The sequence below is a fragment of the Solanum tuberosum genome, unplaced genomic scaffold (genome assembly GCF_000226075.1).
Source record: "Solanum tuberosum cultivar DM 1-3 516 R44 unplaced genomic scaffold, SolTub_3.0 scf00022, whole genome shotgun sequence".
Taxonomy (NCBI): domain Eukaryota; kingdom Viridiplantae; phylum Streptophyta; class Magnoliopsida; order Solanales; family Solanaceae; genus Solanum; species Solanum tuberosum.
In genome coordinates this window covers 549587-555316 of record NW_006238948.1, presented here as the reverse complement: position 1 = coordinate 555316, position 5730 = coordinate 549587, and the positions used below count along the sequence as shown (strand labels likewise).

General features: G+C 37.0%; 1 non-coding gene across 1 annotated transcript; it reads right to left on the bottom strand.

The window, feature by feature from the left end:
• Nucleotides 1-3392: 3392 nt before the first annotated feature.
• On the bottom strand, nucleotides 3393-3466 carry TRNAM-CAU (transfer RNA methionine (anticodon CAU)). The gene has a single exon. It is a non-coding gene; the product is annotated as a tRNA-Met (tRNA).
• Nucleotides 3467-5730: the final 2264 nt, after the last annotated feature.

The following is a 5730-nucleotide window of genomic DNA, read 5'->3' as shown; positions in this document are numbered from 1 at the left end:
TTTCAGAAGTTTGTTTCATTTATCTTATTTACTGTTTTAAAGACTTGAGTTTCCTATTGTTGTCTAGTTGAATATTCCATTTTTATTCAGAGATATTCATTTGAGTTAAAGATTTGTAAGTTTCATGAATTTTATTAAGTTTTTAAGCTTTTGCCTGCTTGAGTTAGTGTTCTGCTTGTAGTCAGCCAGGATGAGGGTTCGCTTGGGGGACAACAATGGTCTTCGAGTGTCGGCCACGTCCCAGGTGTAGACTCGGGACGTGACAAACTTGGTATCAGAGCACAGAATTCAAGAGTCCTAGGGTGTCTATGAAGTCGTGTCAGTAGGGTCTTGTTTATGGTTGTGAGTCCCCCACTTCTATAAACTAGGGACTACAAACATTTAAGAAAAAATTCCCTTCATTCATACTTTTAATCGTGCAATAGAGCTATGTCATAAAAATTTATTTAAACTCGTGCGTTTCTCATAATTCATTCGACTACCCATCATACTTGAGGTGGTTGAAAAGAAAAACTATGTCCGTTATCAATGAGTTGCTCTTAGGAAAAAAAGTCTTAAGAAAGTCATGGGACTCCAGAGGGGCTTGAGAGAATCCCAAGAGTAAGTTAAATGTTCAGTTTAAGAGGAATGCACTCATATTCATATAAATCGTGCATTTGAGCTAAAAGCGAGTTGTACTCATTTCCTTAAGCCTTGTTTCAGCTGAGATCCTTATGACAAAGTATGTTTAGAGCTTGGGTAGTATTTTCACCCTAAAAGGTAGCATAAGTTACGAGATCATGAGTATTAGTAGTGAAAGTGCCTAGAGTTAGAGGAAAGTATGAAGAGGTTTGGTGATCTAAGAAAGGGAGATAGTGTTTTGAAAAGCTATGTTATTATAGGCATGCACCCAGTAAGTTATTGATGATGAGTTTTCCCTTATGGGTAGAGTAAGAGTTACTAGTCAAGATGAGATAGAGTATATATTTGTTAACCAAAATAGAGTTGATGTCGATGTGACATCGTATTAGAGGAGACTAAATTCATGTGTTGAATAAGAGAGCAGAGTATTCATAAAGTGATAGATCTAAGCTAGGCTTATGATATGTTTGAGAGGTTCATGATGTTCAGAAGGTTATAGAACTAATCAAGTAATAAGTAATAGCATAGTAGGCGAGCAATCATATTGATATTCGGGTTTAGTAATGAATGTTAAGCTTGAATTTGAGATGAGTGTCATGATCCAAAGAATGGAAACATGAGGATGATGATGTTAGTCTTGAGGTCTGATCTAGAAGACTTGACATAGAGTAGGTGAGGAATTGAGTTGTTAGCTGCAATAAATATGAGTGGTACAAGTGAGAGACTCTAACCTTTAGATAAGGGCAGTGAAGTGTGGCTAAGTCACAAGAGTAACAAGAGAATTTAGGCGGTGTACCAAGAAGGTATGTAATCAGAAGATGTTAAGAGAAGCACCTTAGAAAGAGGTCTTAGTACATGTTTATGGAGAGTTGGTAGTCATGAGATAAGCTTCTCCCGAGTGTTAGAGTAAAAGAGAATGTAGACCAGGTTAGAGATGATGGAATAGGTCCATAGCTTTCGAGTGTCAACTTTAGACCTAAGGGTGAGATGTCAAAATGAGAAATCAAGTCAAGTGTTTGAGAGTAAGATAGTAATGAGTTCCAAAGAGTTTGGGGGATATCTTTTTAGAGGTCCTTTTAGTACTGGAGTGATGTTAGAAACAAGAGGTTGATGATCTTATAGTGATAGTGATGGTGTGATAATTTCATCTAAAGTTATAAATGAAGAGGAAGAGAAAGATGAGGTCTTACTATGAGAAATAGTTAAATGAGAGCCCTTAGTTGGTTCCTAAGGAGTTATTTAGTAGGAGTCCATGGAGTTGTTAGAGTACTAAGCTTGAATGTGGTGTTGTTAAACATTAGATGGTTCTGGATATGAGCCCAATGTGGTGGTAAAGAGTAATAGTCCTAGGATGAGATTATCTATTGAGGTTTAGAAACTGAACCTAAGGATTTGGGTTAAGCTTGAGTATAGTGAAAGCATACCATTAGAATTAGACCTTGGTAAGAGTAACCCCATTCCATACCCAGTCCAGTCGTCATTAGAGGACGAATGAACCCAAGGGGGAGATATTGTAACACCCCAGAAATTTTTTGAACTAAAACTCGAACCATCCTTCGTAGTGAGTGAGTTTTTACCAAGGAATTTAAATTTTTTATAAGTTTTAAGGTCACTAGATGTAGAACCTTGAGTTCCCAGAAGAATTAGAGAGAATTCATTGAAGTCATTCCTAAGCTCTTCTATGTTTTAGGTCAACTTCAAACGAACATAACTTTTAGTACAGGATGAGTTAGGTGGGTTACAAGGTACCCAATGAAAGGTATTTGAATTATATTTCCAACGCAGCCAAGTTTGATAACTTTCGAGTTTGGATGAGTGAGATATGCCCTTTTGAAGTCAGGCTGTCAAATTAAGGAAAGTTACCCAAAAATAGTAAGGGGTATTTTGGTCTTTTCCTTACCCAATCAGATTTAATTCACTTTTAGTAATATTTTTAGGGGTCTAATCTTATTAGGTTCAGTTTTATAATCCTAATATACGCCTAGGGTTTTAGTTGGGAGTTCAAGAAGAGAAAAGAAGAGAAAAAAGGAGAAAAAAAGGAAGAGGATCAAGCGTTCGTCGAGATTCTTCCGTGTTGTTGCGGATTTTCGCCATGGGTTTAATCCATAAGAGGTATGTAAGCTTTCATAGCTTTGGTATAGTTCACCCACATACCAATCATGTTATTTTCAGTGAAATTTCATTCTTGAAGTTGAAAGATTAGAGTTCTTGATGAGTTCTTGAATTTAATTCTAAATCTTGTTGTGTTGGGGTTTTGATGATTTCTTGAGATGAAATTTAGTGATTTTAGTGTTGTTTTGAGTATATTAGAGTGTAATTATGTTAAGTAATCGAATCCAAGTGATTGGGGAAGAAATCGTTCGATTATAGGCGAGTTAGGGTGAGAAAACGAGAAAAGAAAGTCGTCGAAGTTTTTTGGGTTGGGGTCTGGGCCCCCACGCCAACCAGAGCACCCCAACCATTTCTCTGAAGTTTAGGTGCTGGTGCCCCGCGCCACTAAGAGTACCAAGCTCGCCTGCCTCCACCCGTTCTTCATCGTTTCTTCCTTTTGAGTTCTTTCAAAGGGTACCTTTACTGTGAAAGCCGTTTGACTGTAAGGAAATGAGCTCTAAGTTGGAATTCAATAGTGACAGAAGTGGTCATCTGTGCTCCACAGCTACTGGTGTCATCACCCTGCAAAGAGGTGGAACCAACCAAGACTGAACACTAGCCCCATTTTGTAGACGGGTTGGGACCGGCCTTCTATCCCGGTGAACAATGTTCCACTGATTAGGCGGGGACAGGATTCGAACCTGCAATCTTCAGGTCATGAGCCTGATGAGTTGACCAATTCCTCTACCCCGCTTCTTCCCCTTCTCTTTCGAACTCCGAAAACCAAGGTTCGACTTGCATGTGTTAAGCATATAGTCTGAGTAGCATGATGTTCACTTCTTAGCGCTTAGGCCACTACCTAAAAGTAAGCTTTTCGCTCTTTTCCTCTTACATAACAACGATGGAGGAGATAGTAAGCACGACTTTCTACGCAACGATTTCTTCTTCTCTTATGATTTCTCAAGTTACAGGGGGGAGACCAAGAGAGTAGATTGGCTGGTTTTTCCAGTCAAGTATAGTTGATAATCCCATTTTCGAATATGAATTTGAATAGATTCTCTTTATTATTATAAATATAGCTTTTTTATCTTCCACCCTATCCCTTTGAGATTATATTTCTAATCATGGGAATATTACATGTTACCCATGAAGTCATTGATTTGAGTTGTTCGTGCCCATAATTCTGCATGAACCCTATAAGTCGAACAGTCTTGAGATGAGAAGTATCTTTGAGTCCTCAAGTTGAGTAGTTCATTCTCATAATTCCGCATGAAACCTCTGAGTTGAGCATTTTTTAAATGAGTAGTATCATTGAAGTTCTTGAGTTCCACGTATTGAGTTCTATCTATGGTTATTGAAAACCTTGTATTGAGTCGTTCACATCCATAAGTCGACATGAACCATATTTTAAGAAGTCTTTTACAAATGTTTTAAACTTGTTTAAAGACTTGAGCATTGAGTTGAGTAAGGGTAAATGTGAAGTTCAGTTTCTTCAAAAGATTATATGGGAACTAAGTATTCCTAAAGAGTAAATGTTTTCACATTTAAATAAGAGAGGAAACACTGATTTCCAAGAGACCCTTTGAGCTAGTTTTGAGTAATTATCTCAAATCACAGAAAGAGTTTTGTTTTTAAAACATATGAGTTGAGTATATTTTGGGAGTAGTATTGAGCACCGATATGGGGACGCGAGTTCATAATAACTCAAGTCTCCATAAACCATGTAATCATCATGGGTAGAAAGAATCACACTTTTTAGATGATTCCTTGGTGATATTTAGTATAGACTAGTGGATCCACTTAGTTAAGGCCTCCTATATGACGGTAAAGTATAGAACAATTTTGGCAGCGTGGGCAAGACATTGTATCATCACTTAGGCCCATAGTGATGGTTGTCGGTTAGAAAAACTCCTAGAAAGTTGTATTATATTTTATAATATATAAATTGAGTTGTTATTGTACTCTTCAATACACTGAGTTATTTTCTATTGTTTTAAAGGTTTTCTATATATTAAATCTTTTACTACTGCTTTATCCTTGAGTATCTTGAGTCGATCTGTGCTTCATTGTGTCGAGTACCTTATTGTTGAGTTTCACTGAGTTGAGAACCTTATTGCTGAATTGAGTATCGTATCCTTGAGTACTTCTGAGTTGAGTAAGCTTGAGTAGTTTTGAGTATCCTTGAGTATTCCTTGAGTTGAGTAAGTTTGAAAAGAGGTAAGGTAAGTATGTTTCCTTTTATCAAGTTCAAGCTTATGTTATGATTTAGAATTCCCCTAGCATGCTTGTACATTCCACATACTGAGCCATTTGGCCTGTATCCTTTCATGATGCAAATTCAGGTATTCGGGATCATCAACAGGAGCTTCGTTCGATACCACATGGAGTTTCGAGTTAACTATGGTGAGCCTCCTTGCTTCCGGAGGATTTCATTTACTTTTTCAGTTTTGTCAAGATGTCTTGAGTTTTGTCTCGACTTCCATCTTTGTCATTTTGAGGCTTCATAGATAGACAGTAGAGTTTTCGAAGTTTGTTTCATTTATCTTATTCAATGTTTTAAAGACTTGAGTTGCCTATTGTTGTCTAGTTGAATATTCCATTTTTATTCAGAGTTACTCATTTGAGTTAAAGATTTGTAAGTTTCATGAATTTTATTCAGTTTTTAAGCTTTTGCATGTTTGAGTTAGTCTTCCGCTTGTAGTCAGCCATGATGAGGGTTCGCTTGGGGACCAACAATGGTCTTCGAGTGTACCCTCTTGTGGACTGTGGTATACACTTCAGAGATGGAACACCTTTTGCTGCGAACATGAGAAATGATTTTCAGAGGTTTCATTTTACTCCTACCATCGCATTGGTAAATGATTAGTTTGACTGAACATTATGTGTATTGTGCATCTTTTAACTCATTGCAAAAATTTAACCATTCGAGAGTTCACTATGCATAAAGATTGAAATGAACAATATGTAGAATATATATGCTAATTTTCATACTTAATATCCACTCTACTTCAGAAACAA